Genomic DNA, 27,761 nt, shown 5'->3' with positions numbered 1-27,761 from the left:
AGGAGATCGTGAGGATTTCTGGAAACACTCCACTGCAAAAGAAGAGTTTAGATTAAACCTGTAGGCCCACTTGTTGGTAGACAATGTGTGTATAGGGGAGGAGCCAGGCAGCCTGTGACAGGAGTGCAGAAACCAGATAACACTGGCACTTCAGATCAAAATCACGGTGACAATAAAATCCACAGTATGACAAGTTGTGCTTGATGGACTAAGTCCCTCTTTCCCCAGTGTTGCTAGACTCTAGCCTAGAGAAACAGGGTAAAGAAAAGCAATGGGGGGGGGGGGTTTCAGCCTTTTGTGTAATCTATGTATCTGAACTCATTTTGCTCTTATCCTCATTTTGCGTAGTAGACAACTATTATTCCCATTTAGCAGATGAGTAAGCTGGCCTCATAGTAGTTAGGAGATGAATGGTGACGTTGGAATCTAGTCAGGGTCTGACTAACCCCATTGCTTAGGCAGTATTTTTCCTCTCCTGGCTGCATAAAAATAAAGGAAGACGAATGATGTCAGGTATACCACATCTGGTGGGATGTCACAAACTGACCAAATGTTACTCATTTTATTAATTACATTATTATGAAGATGTAAAACGTCGGTCATTCTAATCCCATGAGATGCTGCAGAAAATGACTTCCAAGCATGAAGTTGCCAAGAATGACTCCTCTAGGTAATCTTGCTTTCACCTCTCATTAAGTTGTGAGTATATTCCACCATCATTACGCCCCTGTTAGCTCTTGTGTGTCTCATCATGAAGCTGGCTAGGTCAGAGTTTATCACACATCTCTGATTCAGTTCCAGAGCTCCACCCAATTCCTCTCATACCTCTTCCAGATCTACGTGGTGAATGATACCCCTTTGATAACTCCTCTCTTTCCCACCAGACGTCATTCCAGACCTCTTTTCCTGTCATCTTTCCAGTGACTTGGTGACTTTAGAAGAAACATCAATTAATCAGTACCTGTAAATGTGTAGCTCACCAATGAAAGAGATGTCTTCATAAAGGGAGCCATTATAGGATTAGGGAGAAACCTGGTCCTAGAGGAATTCTCAGGAATCCATGAGGATGACCCCCGCTAAGACTCCTAGCAATAGTAGAGAGGGCATCAGAACGGACCTTCCCCTTTAATCAGATTAGTGACTACCCTAATTGTCAACATAGGACCTACATCTAGTAACTGATGGAAGCAGATGCAGTGATCCACAGCCAAGCACTGAGCTGAGCTCCTGGAGTTCAGTTGAAGAGAGGGAGGAGGGATTGTATGAACAGGGGGGATTAAGACCACGATAGGGAAAACCACAGAGACAGCTGACTCGAGCTAGTTGGAGCTCATGAACTATGGACTGACAGCTGGGGAACCTGCATGGGACTGAACTAGACCCTCTGAATGTGAATGACAGTTATGTGGCTTGATCTATTAGGCAGAGGGTGGGAGTGGGGGTGGGAAAGCTGGCTGTGGCACCAGGACCTATCCCAGGGCCATGAACTGACTTTCTGGAGCCCATTCCCTATGGTAGGATATGTTGCTCAGCATTGATACAGTGGGGGAAGGGCCTGCCTCAACTTGGCATGCTGGACTTTGCTGACTCCCCAAGGAAGGCCTTACCCACTCTGAGGAATGGATGGGGGGTGGGAAGAAGGGGAGATGGGGAATGGGAGAAGGGGAGGGAGGGAATTGGGATTGGTATGTAAAATGAAAAATAATTTTTTAAAATAGAAAATGTATTATTCTTTAATGTCTCTAGAGAAATAGACCATGAAGATCCTGGCAAAAGATGGTCTGTATATGCTACTCTCTTCAGCTTCTTTGACTTTGCCAATCTCATCTCATTAGCAATTGGCCATGTGGCCTTTCTTAAACTATATAGCCTTGCCGGGCGTTGGTGGCACACACCTTTAATCCCAGCACTCGGGAGGCAGAGGCAGGCGGATCTCTGTGAGTTCGAGGCCAGCCTGGTCTCCAGAGTGAGTGCCAGGTTAGGCTCCAAAGCTACACAGAGAAACCCTGTCTCGAAAAACAAAAAAACAACAACAAAACAAAACAAAACAAAAACAAAACCATATAGCCTTTATTAGTCTGCTGATTTGTTTGTAAAACCAAGGTGTTGGCTTGGTTGAAATACTTCTTCCAATGTCTGGAGATCTACAAAGATGACACCAACTAACATTCTAAGCAACAGAGGAGAGGCTACCTTAAATGCCCTCTTCTGATAATGAGATTGAAGACTAACTTATAAGCCATCCTATAGCCTTCATCCAGTAGCTGGTGTAAGTAGAAGCAGATACTCACAGCTAAACACTGAACTGAACTCTGGAACCCAGTTGCAGCGAAGGAGGAGTGATGAGCAAAGGGGTCCTAACCAGGCTGGTGAAACCCACAGAAACAGCTGACCTGAACAAGGGAGAGCTCTTGGTCCCCAGACAGATAGCTGGGAAACTAGCATGGGACTGATCCAGAACCCATGAACGTGGGTGTCAGTGAGGAGACCTTGGAAGTCTATGAGGCCCCTTGTAGTAGATTAATACTTATCCCTAGCATAGGAATAGACTTTGAGAGCCCATTCCACATAGAGTGATACTCCCTGAGCCTAGACACATGGGATGGGCCTAGATCCTATCCCAAAGGATATGACAGCCTCACCCTCTCTGGGGAGCAGAAAGGGTATGGAATAGATAGGGTGTTAGTTGGGGGACAGGGGAGGAGGGGAGGCAGAGGGAACTGGGATTGATATGTAAAACAATCTTGTTTCTAATTCAAATTAAAAATTAAAAAAAGAAAAAGAATCGCAAAAAAAAAAAAAAAGAAATACTTCTTCCAGGTTGTGTTGCTGGAATGTTCTTAAGAGGAAAAACACATAATGGTGCCTTCACACATAAGCAAGTGACAGAAACCAAGAAAAGAGGCTTAAACTTTCTGATAGACAGAAAGAGAGAGGAGAGAGAGAGAGAAAGAGACAGAGACAGAGACATTTTGGCCTTCAAGATTCTGGCGCTGAAGACTTGATAAATCTGCCTTCAGTTTGGACCTTATGTCTGTTCTAGCAGTTATGTTCATTCCCATTATTCAGGTAAAGAAACAGAGGTTGCAGAAGGCTGGCCGCTTGCTCAACTTCTTGGTGAGTCAGCAGTTAGGAAGGAAAGTGTGCAAAAGGCTATAGACACGTACGCCGGTCCTTGGACCCTAGGACATTCTGCCTTGGGAAATTGATTTGTCCACAGAGGTTATGATGAGTAGGCTAAAGTCTTTCAAAACCCTGTCTTCCAATAGGACCTTGGGGCTTTCAGCAGCCAGCTACTTTCCCCCAGATCATATGACTGTTCTCTCCCTGTTTGAATATCTCTGTCCATGGGTGTTTGGTGTCTAGGGCTTCCTTGTCAAGGGTTGAAGCCTAATAAATGCATGGTAAATAAGCCTAATAAATAACCAAGTAGTGACTGGTGGGAGAAATTAACCTTAAAATTGTATCAGTATCAAATGCCCAACTCTGCAGCAAATTGATTGTGGGTCCAAGTTTCCTTGTTCTTTTTCTTTTTCTCCCTCCCTCCCTCCCTCCCTCCCTCCCTCCCTTCCTTCCTTCTCTCCCTCTCTCCTTCCCTCCCTCCCTCCCTCTCTCCTTCCCTTCTTTCTTTCTTTCTTTCTTTCTTTCTTTCTTTCTTTCTTTCTTTCTTTTTTTGAGGCCTGCTTTCTGACTGGCCTAGAACTCATACATAGCCTGGGCTGGACTTGAACACTTGACAATCCTCCTGCCTCAGTTCCAAGCACTGGGGATAGAAGCATGAACCACCATGGCTGGGTGCCAGTTTATTTTAAAACAGATGTAGTAGGCCAGGCTGGGCCTGGTGACACACACCTGTGATTCTAGTGAATACAAAAGTTTCAGGATTTCTAGGTCAGCCTGGGTTATGTCAGACTCTGTCTCAAACAAAAACAAAAACAAACAAAAACAAAAAACAGAAACAACCCATCCCTCTAAACCCACATTTGACAATTCCAAATATTAAACTACCTTTCTCTTTCTTAGCAAAGTAGAGAGTGTCTTTGCTGAGACATCATGCCACACCGAAGAGTCATTTGTTTTCAGTAAATTGAGATCTCATATGCATTTTGTTTGGTGGCAAGTGTACACATTATGGTTACCTGGAGCTTAATACGTGGGGCAAGGAGGTGGCTGCCTCAGAATGGGGAAGGTTTCTCTGGGCTGCAGAAAGACAGGTAGAGTAAAGAGGTGGAGTCTAATTGTTTTGGCAAATGAAGTAAGAGTTAGACAAATCCTAGAATCTGTGATGGAGGGGCTTGAAGTACCAAAGAAGTTCCAGGACAAAGTGTGCAGGCTTTTTTAGTTTCTAACTTCTGTGGCGGTGAATTTTCATGTGTCAGCTTTTTGTTCTGAGGTGTAGAGGTGAGAGCCACATATGCAAATCTTCTTAGCCATTTCCCAACAGTGCAGAGACTTATATACCCGAAAACCCTCCCATCTGTGTAGAAGAAAAACATTGAGGGACTGGAGAGATGGCTCAGTGGTTAAGAGCACTGACTGCTCTTCCAGAGGTCCTGAGTTCAATTCCCAGCAACCACATGGTGGCTCACAACCATCCCTAATAGGATCTGATGCCCTCTTCTGGCCTGCAGGCATATGTGCACACAGAACACTATACACAAAATAAATAAAGAAACCTTTAAAAAAGAAAGAAAGAAAGAAAGAAAGAAAGAAAGAAAAACAGAGTGGTACATGTTCTAATATCTCACTTGTAGAAAATGGAGGGAGAAACCTAGGGTTGAGTAGAATGAGATGCTACACTGAGAGCTGGGCATGGTAGTGCATACCTTTAATCCTGGCACTAAGGGAGCAGTTGCAGGCAGATCTCTGTATGTTCAAGGCCAACTTGGTCTATGTGGTAAGTTCTAGGCCATCCAGGACTACACAATGAGGCCCTGCCCCCAATATGTGATGGTTTCTTTAGAGTACCAGTTAGAGGAATCCATTTACCAATATATTTACTAGAAATACTCTTTAGATGAGATCGAATGCATTCAGGGTGGTATGGCCATAGACTAGAAATATTCTTCAAAGAAATTGCTTTGGTTGTCAATGGCTACTTGAAAAAAGATTGGCAACTTAGTTTAAGGGGATTGAATTCTATGTTTAGAAATATGTGACAAGAGCTAATGGCTACAGAACCATTTTTAAACAAGGTTGGGACTCTGTGGCAGAGCACTACATTGGGTGGGCTGAGATAGAAAAGGAAGAGAGGCAATCTCGAGGCAATCTTAAAGATAATAATCAACTCGTGTGCATAAGATTGCACTGTTTAGCTGTGCTGAAGCTTATGGTAGGTTTGGTGAGAATTCTTCTTAGTTCAGGCCTGACTGAAGTGGGGACACTGGGGAGGAAATGACTCACCTGGAGTCACAAACAATGTGATTAAGGCAAAGGAAAGGAAATAGAATGTTCTGGAACTTTCCTGTACTAAGGAATAAGAGCCCTTGCTCCACTGCCTCATGTCACCCAGATTTCTTTCTTTATACTTTAGCTACTCAGGAACATATTCAGATGATGGAATCCAAGTCTTAACATTTTCCAGGCAATTTGACAGGAAAGCGATACCAGTTATTTACAGTTTCCACATGTATTCATAGGTTCCACATTTATGGATTCAACCAAAATGTTCAAGAAAAGTCTTCCATCTGTGCTGAACATGTAGACTTTTGTTTTGTCATCGTTCCCTAGACAATACAGCAGAAAAAATATTTACATAACATTTGGTTTAAGTTACCTGGAGGTGACTCAGAGTATACACGTGTAGAGTCGAGTCACTTTACACAAGGACCTGGACAGAATCTCTTCAGCAAAAAGCACTTCCAACATCTTCAAAATAAAGAAATGAGATTATGAATGAACCTGACAACAACAGATTGTAAAGGGGTCCACGAAGTCCAAGTGTATTTAGCTGCTCGGACTTGTGGCTTGGCTGAATTACAGCTCCCCAATACTATCAGATCTGAATGAATTCAGGATTCCCTGTCATTTCTCAAGCAGTAAGAATTTAATGAGTAGTTACAAGGTATTGGTCATTTGTAGAAACCCATGGACCAAGAATTTAAAAACAGTGACTGAGTCTGTCTCCCTGGTGTGTCCCCAGGGTGTGACACAGCGGTTGGTATATAAATGCTAATTAAACATGTGCAGGGACATGAATTAGTGGCCGAATAGACCCACCTGAATAGTTTCTTGGGTGGTTTGCTGGAGAAGTGTGTATATAGTCATATTCTCTAGTATATAGTCATATTCTCCAGTATATATTCACAGTCTCCAGTATATATTCATAGTCTCCAGTACATATTCATATTCTCTGCTATATATTCTCTTTGATTCTGCCACACTTTAAGCTTGTTGGCATCATTAACTTTGTTCAATGGAAACAATTACTATTTGGGAAATAATGGTTTTCTCCTTCTATAGTTCTGTCTGCAGAGGACCAAGTTGGTGATGGTATTTTATTGTCTGTATTCCTATGTGGCCCACTTGAGAAGATGGCACGGTTCTGGATGGACCCAGAGACAGGTGTCATTTGTGTTACAACCACCCTGGAAGGAAGGGGTCTACTAGATAGTGACTGGCCTTACTTGAGAAAGTGCCATCCAGCTCAGTATCGTCTCCTTAGACCAAGGCATTCCTTTCTCCAAATTCTTTCTGCTCTGATGGTAAACATGGATTGGGAGGCACAGGGAAGGGAAGGCTGAGAACAGGAAGTTGAGAGCTGTCCCCAGTCCTCAGTGCAGGACTGGTGAAAGGCTGACTGGCGGAAGAAGGTGCAGAGTAATTCCTAGTGCTGAAGGTGTTTCGTCTTCACAGACACTAGCGTACTTGGCATCATTGCTCCTGCTTGTTGTACGGGAAACAAATTCAGGTTAAACCGACAGATTACCAGTGGCTGAGTGAAGGTTTTAACTCAGGGTATCACTCTAAATTACCATCTTATTCAAGGAAATAATACAATGCATTCTATATGTGGCCAGTCTTCTTTGACCGAATTTGAAACACGGCAGTGATTTGCTGTGAAGGCAGAATGTTTCATTTAAACTTTAAGAAAAAGTAAGATATTTCTTGTCCATGAGACAAATCTCATAGTATAAAACTTTAGAGACCATCTAACAAATCTCCAGTTTGCGAATATGCCCAATGACCATCTATGGATTATTTTTTCAAGATTAAAAAGAAATTGAGGGGGCCGAGGAGATGGCTCACTCAATTAAGTGCTCACTGTGCAAGAATGGGCTCCAGAGTTTGGCTCCCCAGCACCCACAAAAAGCTGAAGTGGTGTATGTGCCTCCTGCTGCTATGGAGGCAGAGACAGGGGCATTCAGGAACTCAATGGCTGGAGGATCTGGCCTGTTAGCAAGCAGCTCAGGTTCAGTGAGAGAACCTGTCTCAACAAACAAGATGGAGAAGGGAAGGAGGAGCATGCCTGATGTCGGCCTACAGCCTCCATACTCACAGTCCCCAAGTATGTGTATGTGCACTCATGTGCACACACACCGCAATTTTAGCTGACACACAACGACTGCACTCTGTTATAATTTGATACATGTATTTTGCTGTGTAATTATCACACCAGGGGGTTGACATTTCCTCAAATATGTGTCATTTTTTCTACTGGGAATATACAAACTCCTCCCTTCTAGTCCTACAGGCAATGCTAAGGCCTTGTGCAATGCTCTACCACCCAGTGGTGCGCACAACCCTCTTCTGTTTCTTTATAAAACATCTAACAAAGTGTTTAAAGTAGTAGTTCTCAACCTTCCTAGTGCTGGGACCCTTTAATATCTCATGTTGTGGTGATCCTCCAATCATAAAATTATTTTTGTTGCTACTTTATAGTTGTAATTTTAATATTATTATGAATTGTAATTCAAATATCTGTGGTTTCTAATGGTCTTAGGTGACCCTTATGAAAGGGTCATTTTACCCCAACGGGGAGAGAACCACAGGTTGAGAACTGTTGGTTTAAAACAATATTTTCCCTGCTGTGCTATAGATCAGGGGAATTAACTCTTTTTATTTCATTTACATTTCAACCACAGTTCTCCCTCCCATCCCCACCCCACCCCTGGCCTCCTCCCCTTGCCTCCTAGCTATTTGATTGTGTTTTGGAACCTCTGTTGCCCTCCCCTCCCTTTCCTACCCTCTAAGGACCCCTGTTTATTTCTGAATTGCTTTGCAGCATTTTCAAGAATATGTTCCTGGGTTAGGGTGTAGCTGGGTGAGGAAAGTGGTCACCTAGCATGAATGAAGACCTGGGCTTAGTTCTTCAAATAGTGTGGTGATGTGGGCCAGTAATCCCAGCACTGAGCAAGTAAAAACAAGAGAGTCAAAAACTCAAAGTCATCCTCAGCTACTTAGCAAGTTCAAGGCCAGTCCAGGGTTACCTGAGGCTGTGCCTGGAAAAAATGAACACAGAGAATATGTTTCTGGCTAGAAAGTAAGATCATCGGCCATATAAAGCTTGCTTGCTCTCATTCATTTGGGATGGGATAGCTGAGAATGGTCAGTGGAGTCCTCTGGAGCAGGTTAGCGGGAATCCCGGGGTCCTGGTTAGATCCTACCAGGCACTGCTTTCTTTTTTTCTGTCTTTTGTCTTTGGAGAGTATAGTGTAGTTGGCACACTCTGCTAATGATGTCAAATCCAGAGATACCTGTTAGACACCACAGTGATGGTGTGTGGGTCAATCAAACATTGCAAGCAACACTGCTGTCATGCTCTAGTTTGAACTTGGACTTGTTTCTCATACTTGAAAAAGGAAACGCTCGCTCCTGTGGTAGCACTGATTGTTTCGTCTTCAACCATGTTTGGCTTGGCAGTTAAGAAAAAAATCAACAGCAGGATTGTGTTTCAATGGCACAACACCTAATCCTCAGGCAAATGATTTGTCCACGCTTAATATAATGCTCTTAGGATATGTTGTTTGATGTAAACACTAGCACTCATAAAATGGTGCCTGAGGTACAGTGTTTCCCTCTAATACCCTATTTGTGTTGGCTTGTACACATCAGATATAAAGCCATTATGATAAAATACATCCCCTTTTAGCCAGATTAAAAAAAAAAGAATCGAGGCTTCAAGTCCACACCAAGAAAGGGACAATGCTGTAAAACTCAAGGCCCGTTATGATGTTTGTAGGTCAGCTTACATCCCTACCACCTTGGAGGAGTGTTAGTGAAATACTTAAGCTGCTTTATTTGTAGCTGACATCAGGCTGAGTCTAACTACAGTGACTGCCTTTGCCATGCCTTTTTAGCTGGATGGAGCAGCTGCCTCCAAACAGGGGCTAGCTAGCGAGCACAGGAAACCAAGCCCACAGCCTTGTCGGGCAGCAGTCTTTGGCCTCCAATAGTCTCTTGGCTTAACCTCTTTCTTCAGGACCCAATGCTGCCTAGGAGAATGTAAGGTTGGTAATAATGCTAGGCTTTTCAACACACAGCATCCATGTCACCGTTTCACTATGACGGATGACACACAGTCACCTCCTACCTCCTTTCCTGCTTGCTGTTCCTGTCACCTGTGGCTTGTGAGCTGTCCCTCCAGGTCCTGGAGAAGGATCACTGTGTAGGCAGGGTTATAGGAAAGACAGGAGGATCTGCCATTATCCTCATTTGATCGAAGGCTCATAAATTGGCAGACAACCCCTCCACTTCCCTCTGTCTCTGAAAAGCAGACACTCAGGAACAGAGCCATTCAAAGTCTGTCCTGTGACTCACTCCACAATACCTGTGATTGACAGCCTTCTCTGTAATTGTCCTTCCAGCCAAAGGATGAAAAATCACAGGGTCTGAGTGGAAGTGCCTGACATTTTCAGCTTCCTGATCTGAACTCATCCGCTGTTTTTCAGGCAGTCTTGTGTGTGTGTGTGTGTGTGTGTGTGTGTGTGTGTGTGTGTGTGTGTGTGTGGAGAGCCTTCAATGAGATGTTGGATTTTTTTTACTTTTGTTTTTTAATTTGTGAGACAGTCTTAATTTATCTCTCTTCTTCTTTGCTCCTTCTCCCTCTCTCCCTATCTCCCTCCTATTTTTTTTCCTTTGATGAGGTTCTATCCCAGCGTCTCATCTATGCTAGACATATACTCTGTCACGGAGTCACGTTCCCAGTTTCTGTTTTTCCAAGAACAAACAAATTTGAAAAGTGAGGCTTGCACACTGTTTTGGACTTAAGAGTTTTTTTTTTGTTGTTGTTGTTGTTTTTCGAGACAGGGTTTCTCTGTGGCTTTGGAGCCTAGCACTCGCTCTGGAGACCAGGCTGGCCTCGAGCTCACAGAGATCCGCCTGCCTCTGCCTCCTGAGTGCTGGGATTAAAGGCGTTCGCCACCAACGCCCTGCCCGGCAATTTAAGAGTTTTGTTGTGAGACTATTTACAAGTGAATCAAGTATTTCATCTCACAAACAGTCTTGGCTTTGACTAAAAGTATGGAATGAAAATGAATGAGCACAGGGATTGGTAACAAAGAGGAGGAAGGAGGGGGGAGGAAGGAAAATGACACCCATCACCTGCCCCAGTCTCTCTGTACTGTTATACTAATAACTACCTCAGTCCCCTGGACACCTGTATGCTTCCCCCGCCCCCCAAAGCCATGGAGACACAGGAGACTAAGTGACTTTTGGCCAATAGTGGGTCATGTGATGCTGAACATTGTGCTATGGAGCCATCATTCTCTCCCTGCTGGTTCTCATTCTACCTTCCTGGGCCATCTGCCTGGAGGAAGGAGGTCTAGAGAAAGGTCTAGAAAGGATGTCTAGTCTATCTTAGGAACCTTGGTGTGTACAAGGTGTCTGGTAAGGTAGATGGAATCCAGGGCCTTGCACAGTCTGGACAAAGACTGAAGAACCATGAGCCATATCCTAGAGCTTAGAACTCTGTTATTTGTGTTATATCTAGAATTAGAACCCAGAGCCCAGAACTTAAGTGAGTGCTGAAGCCATGAGCTGGGGGGGGACTTCTGGAGACTTTGTGGGGGGCCTTCTTTTAGTTTAGACATGTAGCATGAGTAATAAAAACCCAGAGACAGATATTGGAGTTCAAGCTGAAGATCAGGGAAGCAAAGCAGCCAGCTAGTAGCTCTTGCCTCTACCAAGGCTGAAATGGAGATCCTGTCTTCCCTGAGCCTGGAAACTGAATCTCACATGAGACCCTTTACTTCTTCCTTATATATCTCTCTAGTGCTGGAATTAAAGGTGTGAGCTCTGTTTCTCTCTTATTCTGATTCACTCTCATGTAGCCCTGGGTGGACTCAAACTCACAGAGATCCTCATGCCTCTGTCTCCCGAGTCCTGGGATGAAGGGTGTATGTCACCACTGCCCGGCTTCTATGGCTGTGGCTAGCTTTGCATTCTGATCCTTCAGGCAAGCTTTATTAAGTCATAAATAATATCTCACCACATGGACTAGTGAGTTTTTTCTTCTCTTTGGTAAGGAGGTCACTCTAGAGGGTGCCTATGGGAATAAAGCTGGGAGCATATTCCTGAGTGAGAAGCAGAATTGGAGTTGAAGGTAGAAGTTTCCCTACTTGGTAGTGGCTGGAAAAGGGAAGGCTCCTGCTCCTCCCAAAAAACTACCTCTCCCATTAAATCCTAAGTATTTCTGAGCTTCCTTGCTTGTTAATATTTGGTCTGATGTCTGATGGTGTGGCTGTGGTGGTCAGCCTCTACCACCCCTCCTCTGCATCTCATCTAGCGATGGAGACTGAACAGACACCTAAATGTGGACCCAATGGTCACTAAGAAACCATTAGCTCCTTTTGCCAACGTCAAACTCTGTTATTTCATAAGTACCATCTCAGTTCAATGAAGGATAGGGGATTGGGTTTAAGGATCCTTGGCGTAGAGTTTTTTCATTACAAATGGTAATCTTCAAAATGAAGCTATTCAGCTAGATGGTGGTGGCACACACACTTTTAATCCTAGTGGCGGATTAAAGGATTAAATTGGGAGGCAGAGGCAGTCGGATCTCTGTGAGCTTGAGTTCAGCCTGGTCTACAGAGCGAATTCTAAGACAACCAGGGCTACATGGAGAAACCCTGTCTCAAAAAAAACAAAAAATGAAACAACAACAAAAAGACCCAAATGAAACCTGATAAACAAAAATAAATGAAGTGATTCTACATCAGTCTTGAATATTGGTACAGAAAGAATTTGAAAGAGATTTGCCCCTTTTCACCTTTACTTTCAAGTGGACCTATTAATTAGTGTCGTGACTCACACTGCCTATGCAGTGGGGAACTCAGTGTGTATGGTGCCAATTTAAAGCCACCTGAGTAGCCATTTTTTATTTAGGGATTTAAAAACAAGAAATTGGGATAATTCATAATCTTTTCTGAGGGAGAGGTGAAGGATTGATATTACAGAACGTTACAAGTAAATTAGAAAAATCCAGCTGGAAACCTGTGTGGATACTAAACTATACCTAGAGTCACTGTGGTTATTTGAATGGGATGTGGGATTTACAATTTTTTAAGAATTCTCTCTCTCTCTCTCTCTCTCTCTCTCTCTCTCTCTCTCTCTCTCTCTTATGATGCTGAGGTTTGGACCATGCCAGGCATGTGCTCAGTCAGCTACATCCCTAGCTCATGTACAGCGTGATTACAGGTGATTATTTTTAAGTTTTTAACTTAAAGTAAAATTCTAACTTTCTTTTAGCCGCAAATGATATGGTCCTTGCCTCTAGAATTTTTAGGTAGACCTGAAATCTCCTCTCTGAGTGTCCGTTCTGAGTCCTCCAGTGGTGGTTTCTCCATCCAATGGCTTATGGTGGCAGTAGAATGTGAGAGGGAGGAGGAGCCTGCACTTCAGAGCCTGTCTGGTCAGGTTGCATGCTCTGTGATTCCAGGCTCTGGGCTTGTGTCTGAGCTCAGTGTGCCCACGCTAGAGGAATGACTCAATGTCATTCCTACTCTTCACTTCTTTAACAAAGGGAGACTTAAGTTTGCTGAAGGCTGTTAGAATGTTAGGAAGCTGCTGGGACTTTTACTAGTCCTCTGCAAGGAGGAAGCAGAGGGAATACAGGGGGTGGGGAAAGTTCTTTGCTGGATCTGTGTTTTTGTCAATAGACATGAGGTTTTCTGGCCCACCCCAGGTCAGTTTTTGATAAACTCATGTCTGTGTTTCATATTTAGAGACACTGGATGAAGCAGAACAAACTTCTTGGAATTCTGAAGAACCTAATCCCAGTTGTTCTTCCAGAAACATCCAGTCTTCTTCTTCTTCTTCTTCTTCTTCTTCTTCTTCTTCTTCTTCTTCTTCTTCTTCTTCTTCTTCTTCTTCTTCTTTTCTTCTTTGTTTTTACTTTCTCTTCATTACTAAGTATCTCTAACTCTGCCCATTTCCATTCCTCACTTGGATGCTCACTCAGGTTCCTTCACCCCCCTTTGCTTCTGCCTCCTGTCTTCCCCTCCTCTCTCTCTTACCTCTCCTCTCTCTCCCTTCTCACCTCCACCTTGTCATCGTTGTCTTTCTCCTCCTCTCCTCTCCTCTCCTCTCCTCTCCTCTCCTCTCCTCTCCTCTCCTCTCCTCTCCTCTCCTTCCCTCCCCGCCCCTTCTCTCTCTCTTCTATATCTCTTCTTCCTTCTCTACCCCTGTTCTGGAGGAGTGTACTCTTAGACATTTCCAGAGTCCCTAGCACATCCTGCTTAAAGCCTCTTGCTATGCCTTTCCCATTCTCTGGCATTCCATCTGTAGAAAGTAACAGAGACAGGCCACTTTGTATTCTTTGTGTCTATCCTGCATCCTTGACAAAGAAGTGTAGCTCATTCATACCCATGTGGTTGGAGCACCCCACCCCCATCCCCTAGGATGTGGCTTGAAGGGAACTTGCAGTGACTCTTACCAGGAACCCCACTGCAGACTGTGTCCTTTTTCTCAGTTGTGATGTCCTTTGCACCCTGACACCACTGTTTCCAGATACCCAGGGAGTTTGTAACAGCCTGCTTAGGTTTGTCTCCCTAGGAACCTAGTGGTCATAATGTTGTTTGCTTGTAAATAAGAATAGAGGCCGCATGACCAACACCAATAAACAAATTATCAACGACCATGGAGTCAAAGGCTGGGTCCTCTTGTTTTTTTGTTAGGTGGCCAGTGTGTTAAAGAAAATTCATGTCTTCTTGTCCAAGAAACTGACTGACTTCACAGAGATTCAAGAACTGTCTGGAATTTCCCTTTTCTAGTGTTTTGGTAGAGAAGAAAAAAATAGACTAATTAGATCAAACAAGCAGATGTCCTTTGATGTCCCTTGCTCCACCCCCACCCCTTACATATGCAAATAGTTTCAGAAGAGGGGAAAAGCCCAAACACAGATCCAGGTATGTTTGGCCTTTCCTAATCAAGAGATAATAACAGATTCTTTGCTGTTGTTGTAATTATGATTCAAAAAGGACACATCAACATTGATCTGCATGTGAAGAATGTGCACCGGCTGAGGAGACTTAGCTCTGGGGAGACAGGGGAATAGGTCACCTGTGAGGGAGTGAGTCACTAAACACAACCTCAGAATGGCTAGGATTGGGAAGCCAAAGGTGGAGCACTGGGTTCAGTTAGCCTCATCCTAGAGTAACTATCTGAAGCAGGAGATGGGAGTCTCCACTGTCCTGTCAGGGAACCAGGCAGGTATATAAAAACATGCCAGTGGCGGGCAATACGTTCTGTAAGAAGTAGAAAAGAATTCTTCTCTAGTGGAAATATTTGTGGTGGGTGTGGGCAAGGAGCGAGCAGCTGAGAGACTGTTTAGCAGAGGCGATAACGTAGTTAGAAGGAGAGGATTTGAGGGTGGAGTTTGAAAGGACAAGCAGGCCGGTGCCTTGCATATCTGGTTCTGCACAAATTATGTTATAATGGCACACCCAGAACATTAGGGAACAGGGAAGCCCAGCAAAACTAACGAAGGCACAGCTGCTGATGGTTGGCTCCATGATCTCCTTTGTGGACCCACATTTGTAGGTGTGCAAGTCTTTTGAAATGATGGTATTTGCACATGACTTGTACACATCCTTCTGTGTGCTCTAAATCAACTCTAGATTACCCAATGCACAACAAACATGCAATGAGTTGTTATGCTGTGTCGTTCAGGGAATGACAGGAATATTCAGAGAGGTTGGGGGTGTAGCTCAGTGGTAGAACATATATCTAGGTTCAACCCTCTGCACCCCAGGATAGAAAGACAATCTTCATGCATTTAGTTAGATGCAGAGTTTTTCTTGACTATTTTTTTTTCTGCAGATGGGTGAATCTGTGAGTGTGGCTTCTTCCACAGATGCAGAAGGTTGACTGTATGTATATAGAATCAGCTTCTAGAAGCTGTCAGGCACCTCTAGAGCATGTGGAAGGTTTAGAGAACTACTGGACAGATGGATTTCTCCTGGGCTGCCTCCAGCACAAGTCTTCCTCATGGAGTGATGGCAACTGAATTTCATCCCATGCAGTGTGGTTTACATGGGACAGTGACAGCCAGATTCCTTCCAGGTGACCCTCTCTTCATTTGTTTGAAACGTACACAGCTGTCCTGACTCAAACAGCTGTGGCCCCAACCGTCCTCATCCCAGTTCTGGAGGAAGGTATCTTCAGGGACTCCTTTTTGTCTGTCCCCTCCTGACATACACTCAGATGTCTTTCCATGAGACCACCGCACACAGAATAGATATTCTTACTGGCCATCATGACCTGGATATTGCAAGAGAAAATTCAGAATCTGTGCTTTTTCTTCTTCTCTTGGTGACATTATTATTATTTTTCATTGTCTTCACAAAAGGCCACCACTGAAGAATATGAAAAAAAAAAATGGTGCCGTGTCCCTCTGTTGGAGATGCTGTGGTCTTCAGCCGATTTGATAAAAGAGGATGTCAGTAGAGAGGGAGAAAGGGAGACAGAAGAGCAGAGCTCTGAATTTAGAAACCTCGCTGTGCTCTCTGGATCTGATTTGGCCTAAGAACGCATCAGATAAAAATAACAAGTGGCGCAGCAGAGGACAGAGCTGCAAGCTTCTCGGCTGCCTGGGGCCGCGCATGCCCAGTCTGCACCTCTTTGGTGGCGAAGCACCGAACTGCATTCCCCAGCAGAAGGCCAGAGTGAGAAAGGGCCTGTGTTTGATGTATGAGCTTTGGCTTGCCATCGTGAGTCACCCCAGAACTAGCTGCAGGCAAAACAAAAATCTTTTGTGATTAATTAGAAAAACTGGACGATTATGAATTGACTGCACACAGCCGGGGTATAGTAATATAAATAGTAATGACTCCGGCGCGCCTGATGAACACTCGTGTTTATATGAGATCACTGGAGAAAGGCAAAATTTTAACATGGAATCTGCTGAAATAGGATGACTTTTGATCTTGGACAATTTGGGGGTCTTGACTGAGATTTCTATTGATGCCTTCCAAAGTGGTTCAAGTTGACCTTTCCCCTTCACACCCATCCAAATTCCGCCAAAGCAGTCTTTTATTCTCTTTACTTCCTTTTTTTTTTTTTTAAGATTGAACCCCCTCCCCCCCCCGTTTTTTGCTAACCTCCTTCCCAGCACATGGAATTGAGGTGTGGTTATCTTGCCCCTTTGGTGGCATCTGATTCTCAGAAAGAGAAGACTGATTTTGAGACCCTGTCTAAATTTCCAAGGGGAGAGCACAGCAACACCAGTAAGCTTTGTTATCAGGGAACACAAAGATCAGAATATTCCAGTGAGGTCTCCTAGCAAATAGTTCTTTTTCTGTTGGGGAAATGGGGAATGTCAAGTGGATAGGTCTGTACACCATAAAGTGTGAAGAGCAAAGCTTTTAGTAAACATGCACAAAGCACATACGCACATTCTCTCTCTCTCTCTCTCTCTCTCTCTCTCTCTCTCTCTCTCTCACACACACACACACACACACACACACACACACACATTTCATGTGTTTTACTGTCTCTTCTCTTTCTGAGCATCCTCCACCCTAAAGCTAGGGAAGGTTATGATTATTTCTTCTCAAGGAAGTTCCTGATGAAAAATAATTAAACCCTGACAGTGCCAGCAAATGTCAAAACACAAATTTCCTCAAATGATCAGATTTTAGCCACCAGGGTGAGCGAGTTACCCTTTGTCCTGGGGCAGTGGCGTGTAGCCAGAGATGGTCACAGGCCCGAGAGGAGAAAAGAAAATGCCATTTCGCTGCTCGATCATTCCCCTAGTCTCTACCCCTCTCAGACAAAACGTCTTCCAGACCTTTGAAATTTGGTTTCTGTCAAGCAATTAACTTGTCTCAACAGTGCATTCTCCATCTCCAAGTGCCTTTTCGGGGGGCCTCTGTTTGCACTCGCCAGAGTTCACATTGTTTTCTATTATTATTCAAGCAGGGCTGCCTCAGTAGTAAACCCATTGACCATTCAATCAGAGCGGTAGCTGCTGTGGATAATTAAAAGTTCCCAACCTCTTGCCCCAAGGCCACGCTAGAGCCAGTCAGAGAGGAGCCAGGTCCTAGCTGCTCAGGGACCAATCGATCAGCTGATTAACCCTTCTTACTGATTGGGTAGAGCTGATTGCATCTCTAGTAAAGAAATCTGCTTTGGCCCTGGGGCACAAAAGGCAGCTATACATTCAGGGTGGCTGAGCAAGCAGCTCAGGCAGTCAGTGTCCTTACACAGTGAAGGGAGGGAAAGAGACCTCTGATGGAAAGATTTTAATCTCTCCACCATCCCTGTCCCCCTCCCCTCCCCAGACTATTTCTCCTTCTGTTTCTAAAGAGAAGAATTTCTGCTTAGGTGTCAGGAATGGTGGAAGAGATTCCTGGCAGGGAAACTGTTGATTCTGCCTGACAATAGAGTGTACCCTTGCAAAAAGCCTGAAGCCAGAAAGCATCTTGGACACACCCTTCATAAAACAGGTCCCTCTCCAAGCTGGTGGCTCTTGGTTCCGACCAGGTGACTGGCTGACAGGGTTTGCATTTGCTAGTACATATTTATCTTTGGGTATGGATAAACAGTTTGCCTCTCTTGTGCTTATACATTGGCACAATGAGTAACATTTGCTGTATTGGAAAAGAGGCATTTAGCAGAAATGACTACCCTGTTGTCCTCAAAGGGAGTAGCTGAGATGCTATCGGGCAGGTGTGGCCTGACCATTCTGAGTAGCTCTCTTTGGCCATAAAGCTAGATCTCTACGGATTTGGTAGAGAGTCAAGTCAGAGAGCCCCCTTGGAAATCATTTGTCCTGCTGCTTCCAGGGATGTCCTTTTCATCTGTAGCAAAAGGGAGAAAAGTCATATTTTTGCAAAGCAGACTTTGCCAAAGCTAGAAACGTGGGGAAATGGATTCGTTTCAAAACAAACAAACACAAAAACAACAAACAAAAACCCGGTCAGGTTTGTTCCTGTTTTCTTGTACTGTAACTCTGACAGCAAGTAGACTTTTCAGAAACCCAGATGTTATTTACCTCATAGTGAAATTAATGAATGACAATGGAGACAGACCTCAGTCAGATTCGAGAGGAGGGGGGAAGCTGGTGACTTGAGTGGGGTGCAGCCCAGTGGTAGGGTAGAGAATGCAAGCTTTATGATCTGTTTCCAGCACCATGGCTAAGGAGCGCTTGGAGGGGCTTGCTGCTCTGAGGAGGCTGTGGGCAAGCCGGCAGGTGTGAAGGCAGTCTTGGAGGAAGGAAAGGGCATTGTGGAATCCCAAAGAAACATGATTATTTTCATCCTGAGCTTAACCAAAGTAAAAAGACCCATATGGCCAGGCGTTGGTGGCACACGCCTTTAATCCCAGCACTCGGGAGGCAGAGGCAGGCAGTTCTCGGTGAGTTCAAGACCATCCTGGTCTACAAGAGCTAGTTCCAGGACAGCCTCCAAAGCCTCCAAAGAGAAACCCTGTCTCGAAAAACCAAAAAAAAAAAAAAAAAAAAAAAGAAGACCCATATGAGCTCAGATATTAATTTCTTGACGGTTTTAATCTTCCTGTCTGAGAGAAGATTGATCCGAGCACTCATGTATATGCACACATGTGTGGGATTTTTTTTTCAATGAGCTTGAGGTTATTTAGTTTACTCTTAATACCTTGCTGAAATCAAAGTTGAATTTGGAAAAAAACAAAAATGTATAAAACAGATTTATGCTATTTTGGGAAAGAAAAGATGACCAAACCCAGGGCATAGGGATGACATCATGGACCTTGTCACTGCAATTGTAATGAAGAATTATACAATACTGCTAAGATATAATGTGGAAAATATCATAAGTACCTTCTTGGCCAGCTTGCTTGCAGTCTCATTTTTCTTGTAAATGCTGCTTATTATAAAGTCATTTGTAATTTTAAATGTTTTGAATAAAGCCAGGCTACTCAAAATTACTTGTCCGTGTAAACTTTCTCAGTGTTGAGAAGGAAGATGTACAGTGGATCTTAGACAATGTGTAGGAACACGTTACTGTTTCGTGGCTGGGTGAAACCGGGTCGTATATGATACAGAGCTTAACTGAAAATCCACTAACATTTGTGTTTAGCTTTTGAGGTAGACAGTCCCCATAGAAGTGTTTGCTCCTCGCTCCCACCATCCCCATCATTTTATAATTGCCTTTTTATTACAAGAGGAATAGAGTATCATATTCTATAAGCAAAGAAGAAAGCGTTAGTTGCAGCCAGAGCTGGCTGTCAGTGCTCTCTTTCTGCAGGAGTTAAATGTTGCTTTGCTTGCAGTGTTTCTGCAGATGGAAGCCACATCCCCAAACAGTGTGGATAATGAGTGGAAACCCAGCCCAACTCAAAGCAGGTAACATTCCTGAGAGGGAAGAGCTGTAACTTGAGACCCAGATTAGCCATTTTCTGTGTAGTAAAACAGACCACAGAGCATTCCACTCAGACAGCAGCAGGCAGCTTTCTTTCAAGACTGTTTATTTTCCAAAGAAAGCTGATGGAAATCCTGAGAGAGATGCAGTTTATTAAATGAATGCAAATGATTTTTCCCTTAGTGATTTGTCGTTTCCTTTTTGTTATCACTCAGAAATGTCTCAATGCCACAACAACACCAACAAACACACAACAAGCAAACAAACAAAACAAAACTGGACTTGTTTAAAAGTGTTTTCAATATGTGAAACAATTAAAAGTTCAGTTTATTCTCCTCTGCTTCCTCACTTCTTTATCCTCTTGCCCCCTTGAAAGTTTTTCTCAACTACCCAAGAAACCATGCAGCCATCACCCCCAGACAACTATTAATGTATGCATCATATGGGAATCTGTAAAACCAAACAAGTTCATTTTCTAACTCCTTTGGTGCCAACTCTATGCTCCTATCAGTAAATTGAGAGCAAGAGAGAAGTAGACCAGACTGTGTGTGTTAGGAAGCACTATGCCACAAGGGCATCCTGAGTGCAACGGATCCATGGAATCCTAGGTACTGGGCACTAAAGAAAAAAAGGATAACCTGTGTGCATCTCTTTTACACATACCAGAAGGCTCTGTTTAGCTTTTGATGTATCAGTCTGCTTAGGAATTGTAAATGAGGGAAGCATAGCATTTAGCAGTAAAATATGGTTAGAGCTATTAAATGTGGGTTACATTTAACAACCGTGTATTGATTTTTTTCTTGTGATTTTATTTCCATGAACATTTCTAGTTTCTTAATTAGTAGCCTTTTAGAGAGAAGGAGATTTAACATTCTCTCCATGAGAGGATGTTGCTTGTAGGTGATGCAACTTCTCAAGTTGTGTCTGTCTGCAGACGGGGATGGCCTTCCTTGTATCCCATGACTCTGGGAGTGAGTGAGAGAGCTGGCCACTGTGCGAGCCTGTGCAGATACACACAGACACGTGCACAGCCTTCCACTCTCCTTGGTCTGCCAGTACAATTAAGACAGAATAATGTTGGGGACCTGGTGACAAAGCTCAACAATCTCCAATCACACACTCACCCCGTAACGGGAAGGGCTGTTTACCCCATGTTCCTTATTAAACTGAAGTATTTTATTTAATGAGCATGAGTCATGCAAGGTGTTCCCATAAATCATCGGCTGGTTTACAAACTCAATAACTAGGCTTCCTGCTCTAACTAGGCTGAGCACACCTTAAATTATTAACAAGCCAGGCCCTTGAGGCAGATCTTTGATGACGATGATATAAACACTGTGAAGACAAGGTGCTCTCTCAGCAAAGATTATTGACTCTAATTACCATTTACCACAGGAAAAAGAAAAGAAAAGACAATAAAATATGAGGGAGAATTTAAATCTGAGACTTAATTTTATGAGCCCTTTAAATACTTCGCCCCTCCCCAACTTTTTTCCTTTCTCTTCTTTCTTTCTTCTTTCTTCCCCCCCCCCTTCTTGTTTGTGGCTACCCTACCAAGCTAGGCATTGTTGACTTGTAATGATAGCCCATGGTTGGCTAACTTTAAAAGGATGACAGTTGTGGAGAGGAAAGGAGGGGAAAGGATGGAAACACAGGGGCCTCTATGGTTGACATTCTGCATATTCTTTGAAATGTGATGGATAAAGGGCCAGGGGATGGATGTGGGGGAGGGAGAAAAGGATAATCCACTAGTTAAAAAAAGAGAGAAAGAAGAAAGAAATTCCATATTTAGTAGTTTTCATGGAGGTGTGTTTATGGTAAAAAGGTTGAAGGCCTGACATAAGCTACAGAAATCATCTTGCCTAGCAAACTAGCGCTTGGGTCAACTGTTCCCTTGTTCTCTCTATGTGCTTGGATTTTCCTGCACGCAAACAAGAGGGTTGCAAGGAAGCTACAATGAATGAGGTCTAATGATAAAAGAACTGATTAAAAATAACCCTGAAAATCCAGTCAAATGGGCTGTGATGTGTAGCAGACACACGAATAGAAAGCTTTCTTTTTGAGTATTTGGAAGATGGCCATAGTAGCTAGGAGAGGAAGAGAGATCTTAGAGGCTGGAGTGCCTAGGACAGGGGAAGGGCAGGAAAGAGCCTTAGTTCTGCATCTACTGAAGGAAGGGCCGCTCTTCTTTCCTCCCTGTGGGTTCACATTCTTCTCCTTTTAAGAGTTATCTGCTAAGTATTGTCTATAGGCTAGCTTGTTGCCTCTAATTTTCCTTTTAAAAGACTCCTGTGGGGCCGGAGGGTTGGCTCAGTGGTTAAGAAAGAGCATTTGCTGTTCTTCCAGAGGACCTGAGTTTGGTCCTCATGGTCTATCTTGGGTTACTCACTGTGTGTCTGATGCTCTCTCTTCTGGCCCCAATGGGCACCTGCACACATGTGGGACACGCATACACATAATAATAATAGTAATAATAATAATAATAATAATAATAATAATAATAGTTCCAATTTTTTATTTAATATTTTATCTGTGGAATCATAGCATGTGAGAGTTGGAATAGAGTTTAGAAATAACTTTTCCTTTTGCAGACGTGTAAATTCCATGCCTAAGAAATGAGGTGCTTTGGCCAATGACCACCTCTTCCAGGTTGATGGGTTTCTAAATGAAGTCAAGCTCCAATCAGCTTATGTTTGCTCAGGAAGTGGTGCCCATAGGGATTTAGCTCAGAACCACAGAAATGTAGCTAGTGATTTGGAACCCGACTCTCAGCCTTAGGTGTAAAGCAGGCCACAGTGATTCCCAGCTCTGTCTGTACCATTGTCATGTAAGATAAACCTCACAATCAAGCATGCTCAGCCAGGACATGCACAAAGTAAAATCTGAACTATTCCTTAACTTTCTTTTTTTTTTTTTTCATTTAATGGCTCTTTTTTTTTTTTTTTTTGACTCTGTACAACTGTAGGGTGTAGGAAAGAGCCAGGAGTATAAGCATCTGTTCCTCTTAAGGCTTGTGTCATTCTCTAGCAAATCCTGGAGGTCACTCGCTATCCCATCCATCCATCCATCCATCCATCCATCCATCCATCCATCCATCCATCCAAGCATTTTTGTATGGTTAAGGTACAGCCAATGGGAGAAGCTAGAAGCTTTCTCAGAGACATTTGGTAGACCAGTGTCTCTTTCCCCATCTGCTGAAAGTGTGTGAGGTTTGGCTTTTGACCCTACCCTCTGTACCCATTAAAGCCCAGGTCAGGAACAAAGCAGGGCAGTTCCTAGGGGACCAGGACTTAGTGACTTCCTTATCCAGAGGGCAAAGAGTGAATCTGTGTAGAGTGTCTCTCCATACTTTGGGGAAATCCTCACACAGTTGTTTTGTCCCTGCCCCAAACTCTTTTTTTTCCCTCTAGGAGTCAGGACACCTTGGCCATTTCTAGTTAGGGCTGATTTCACCATAATCCCACATGGGGCTTCCAAGGAAGTGTTCTGTAGTTTTATTTTTCTCCTTATCAGAGGAAATGTAAATTGATCTTGCCCTTATTCATTAAATAATTCTTTTAATTCACTCTTCTTGCTGTATGTTATCCATAAATACAGAAGAAAAATAGGTTATATATATAAAACTTAAAAAACAACAAGCAAAAAAACCCTTATAATTCTTTTAGGATAGCCAACTGGGTACATATTGCTATTTCATGGTGCCCCAATCCCAAGCTAAATAAACACCAGGGCAGAAAGATATAAAACTGTAAATATCTGTGCATCTATTTATGAAATAGGAGGGTACAGTGTTCAATGTAAAGCACAAGATTTACACACACATCAAGTCTTCTCCAAGTCCTTTGCTCTACAATGACTGTGATGGGAAGAGCCCCACTGGAGCTGTCTTTTCAGGGGCTCCTCCAGTGACCTGGCAAGGTTCCTCCCAGCCTCTGTGTCTGGGCTCTGTGAGAGATGCCCTGGGGCAGAGTGGGCTGATGGCTCTGACTGGCCCTGCTCCAGGTCGACCCAGGGCTCAATGTCTGCCCCTCATCAATCTAATCCCAGGAAGGGAAGGAGCAGGAATGTGTATCTGTTGTCCAAGCTCAGCTCAAGAGAGCCTGGCTGGGTGTGGCAGTTTGGTCCCTTCCTGGATACAGGGTGCTCTTTCTAGGACCAGGATGTGCTACAATTCAAGACTTGAGACTCAGATCCTAACCCTGTCTGGTGTGGCCAGAATGCAAAGCATCAAGTGCTCCTGTGTCACTTGGTAGTTCTTTCCCTTTGATATTCTATTCCCTCTTTTGTTTTCTTCTTGATGCTAGGGATCAAACCTGGTGTCCTGAGCATGCCTCCAAGTTCAATTACATTTTTATCTCTAGGGAATGTATGTGTATGTGATACAGTTCTAGGAATATACATGTGGATAATTCTTCAAAAATTGCCATCTTGCTATTTTCTGAGATTTTTTGTTATTTAGACAACTTTGTTTAATTATAAAGCTCTATGTGTGTGTGAGTGTGTATGTGTGTGTATGTGTGTGTATGTGTGTGTGTCTGTGTGTGTATGTGTTGCTGGAGGGATTCAATCTAAGCCCTTTTTCAACTCTTTAAAAAAAAATGCTTAAATCAGGTTTAGTGGCTCACACCTTTAATCTCAGCACTTGAGAGGCAGAGGCATGTGGATTTTTGTGAGTTCGAAGCCACCCTGGTCTACAGAGTGAGTTCCAGGACAGCCAAGGCTACACAGAGGAAACCTGTCTTGAAAAACAAAAATCAAAACAAACATGTGCTCGTGGGCACACACACACACACACACACACATACACACACACACACACACACACACACACACACACACACCCAAAACCAAAAACATTTAAATCCTGGGAAATCATGCAAAAGAATCCATGTAAATAGCATACCACCAGCAGCCTCCCCTGGTGTTCTCAGCTGTGAACATTAGTAGCTCCTGGCCAACTGTGTTTTTGTCTTCCTGATCCACTTTCCTTCTCTCCAGCTCTGTTTAGCAAATCCCAGCTATCACAGCAAATGTACACACTTGCTCTCAGCTTTTTAAAAACTGAGAGAATATATGAGACAACATTGTCCATTTTAGCTCTTATTGATCTATTGGTTCTGGGCCATGAGCGCGCTAAATCACACACTCCCCATTTTAACCACTTTGAAGAGTGTATTTTAGTAGCAAATTAAGGCGATTCACATTGTTGCTCCATCATCCGCCACACCTCTCTTTCGTCTCAGAAAACTGGAGCTCTGAACTTACTGAACAATGGGTCTCATCTGGCTTCTCCCTGGCTCCTAGCAGCCACCACTTTAACCCTGAGTCTATGGTTGTTACTACTCGAATTCTATGGGATTGCCTTATGAGGATGGAATCATATATTTTCCTTTGACATCATGTTCTCAGTGTTTACCATGTTATAGCGTGAGTCAGAATTCTCTTCTGCACCAAGAATATTTTTAACCCTCAAGTTTAATAGCCCCATCTATTTTTTTTTGCTTTTGATAATTTAAGAGTATGAAACAACTGATTTTTGAGGATAAAGTCTTTTTTCCTCCCTGCAAAACACCACACAGTAGGAAGAGTGCTAGTGGGTTCTGTGACTGTGTAGACATGCAGCATCTATCCCACACGAACTCGTTTATGGAGTTTTGTATCTGCATGCCTCTTACATATACATCTTGGGTCCTGTGCAGGACATAGCAAATGTATCCAAAGAGCAGAGATTTCATCATTGCAGGTGTCCCATGGTACCCAAAGGGGATTGGTTTCAAGACTTACAACTCCATATCAATATCCTCAAATGCTTCATGTAAAACAGCACAGTAGTTCCACATAGTTTATGCCTATCATCCCATATACTGTAAATCATTTGTAGATTACTTACAATACCCACAATGATGTCAATGCCACATACCAATACTGTATTATCTAGGGACTGATTAATGACAAGAAAAAAAGTCTGTATATGTCCAGTTTTTTTGAATATTTTCAAAAAATTGTAAACCATTGTTAAGATCCAAATTTCTGAACCCTCAGAGAGGAAGACATGAAGGGCTCGCTATTCTTAGCTGTGTTTTCTGTGGATGTAAAATCTAGACAGCCCAAGGGCCTAAGCACACAAGCAGTTACAGTAGAAGGGTTAACATACTCGGAATCTAAACATGTTTCTCTGGGAATTCAGGTCTTTTTGGAGTCAGCAAATTAGCCTTCCAAGTATCTCAGTAGAGTTATGAAACCCAAATGAATTGACAACTAAAAACCAAGTGAGGGGCTGGAGAGATAGCTCAGTAGGTGAAGTCCTTGCCACACAAGCATGATGACCCAAATTCAACCCCCCAGAACCCAGGGGAAAGTCGCTAGGCCTGATGGTGCATGCCATGGAGACAGGCAGATCCTGGGGGCTCACTGGCCAGCCATCTAGTCTAAGCCAGTCACAACTGTTCTACTCTAAGCCAGCAACTCCCAAATCAGCACCAGAGGTAGGTACCAAAGCCGAGGTGTCACATGGTGGGTACTGCCAGTGTGTTGAGGAGAGATCAAGCCTTGAGCCATCTAAAAGGTATTGTGCATAGGGCTGGAGATACGCCACACCAGACAAGAGCACTTTTTGCTCTTGCAGAGGACCCCAGTTTAGTTCCCAGCATCCACATGTGACAGTTCTCAACTGCCTGTAACTCCAGCTCCAGGAGAGCCAATGCCCTCTCCTTTGGGCCTTTGAAAGCACTTGCATAAACATGCACATAGACCCACACACATAAATAAAAGTGAAATTAAAAAATGAATTCAAAAAAGATATTGAGGATCCAGGAACCTGTAGAGCCCTCGCTGCCTCCCAGGACCCTTCCTAGCCTCCAGGTCTCTGTGCCCTGTTTCCTCTGCTGACCTACTGACCTTAGAGTAGGGTAACAAGCGTCTGAGACTATTAAGTGGCATCATTCTTGCCCTCTTTCACTTTGTCTCCATTTTCCTTGCTGCTGTGCTGACAGCAGGAACTGGCCTCGGGCTTGAGCCTTTCCCACAGCTGATCCACTGGCCTAGTCCTTTGGTTTTCTTTCTGTTCAGGTCTCTGGCCACCTCACCTTTGCCTCCCTCCTTCCTTTTGTGAAGACAAAAAAGGGTCACAATTACATGGGTGACAGTACTTACGCCAGTGCCTCCTTTTTTTGCATGGGTGGACGTGGGCACACAATCATGAAAGTGTAATGATAGCTCTTTCTTCCGGTCTCCTGCCCACCTCCAAGCCACCTCCATAAGAGCTCCTTGTCTGACGCACTGATCTGTCCCTTAGTCATCGCCTGCTCATGCTCGTCATTTCCAGTTGCCTCTCTGTTTATTTCAATCTGCATTTTTTCCCCCCACTCTGGTGATTCACAGTGGCTCCTTCCATTGCACAGCCACTTCTTCCAGAACTGGATGAAACCACAAGTGCTCAGTTTACGCCCCTTTGCACAGGGTGTGCATTCAGGACATCTGCATGGAATGAACAAAGGCTGCTCTTTGGAGGTCAGATGGAGGGATGGCTTCATAGGCAGAGCTGAGGTGGGACTAAGAGAAGAAACCAGGCTTTGATCTCCTAGCTTCCAGCCCTTGATCATTGCCCCAGAAGAAAGCAAGTCTGAACAGGCTTGGGGATCACCCAGTGTGGGACAGCACTCCGTGCTTCTGAGATTGCACTAGATGGAAGATGATAAGAACAGGGTGTTCATCCTTAAAAGCTCCTTACCTGCACTGCTCAGCTGCTGGCCAGGCCAATGGAGGGTGCTAGGTTTGGGTTGCCTGGATTGACTTCTGTGGTGTAGCAACCCTTTTCCTAGATGTTCTAGCTGGCTGGGGTAAGGCACCTGCCTATCATGTGTAAGGTCTGGGGTTCACTGAGACAAACAAGCAGAACCATTAACTGTTTAACATAACTTCAGACTGCTAATATTTTGAATAAAAAGGGCTGGAGAATACTGTTTTTCCTGTTTAAAAAGCATT

At 43.7% G+C, this 27,761-nt stretch overlaps 1 long non-coding RNA gene across 4 annotated transcripts in view; it reads right to left on the bottom strand.

Annotated features, from left to right (window-relative positions):
* The window catches only part of LOC103163096, a 43,621-nt gene extending 16,340 nt beyond the window's left edge, over positions 1-27,281 (bottom strand). Inside the window, exons 1-3 of one of the 4 annotated variants that reach the window (XR_003484349.2) lie at positions 26,931-27,277; positions 6,627-6,885; positions 5,777-5,868 (exon numbers count right to left, since the gene is read on the bottom strand). This is a non-coding gene — a long non-coding RNA (uncharacterized LOC103163096). Of the gene's footprint in view, positions 1-5,776; positions 5,869-6,626; positions 6,886-26,930 lie in introns of all 4 variants that reach the window. The other 3 variants (XR_003484350.2, XR_004769388.1, XR_003484352.2) reach the window with 3 other exon arrangements.
* Positions 27,282-27,761: the final 480 nt, after the last annotated feature.

This window comes from Cricetulus griseus, chromosome 3 (genome assembly GCF_003668045.3).
Source record: "Cricetulus griseus strain 17A/GY chromosome 3, alternate assembly CriGri-PICRH-1.0, whole genome shotgun sequence".
Lineage (NCBI taxonomy): Eukaryota > Metazoa > Chordata > Mammalia > Rodentia > Cricetidae > Cricetulus > Cricetulus griseus.
This window is presented reverse-complemented; position numbering and strand designations above follow the sequence as displayed.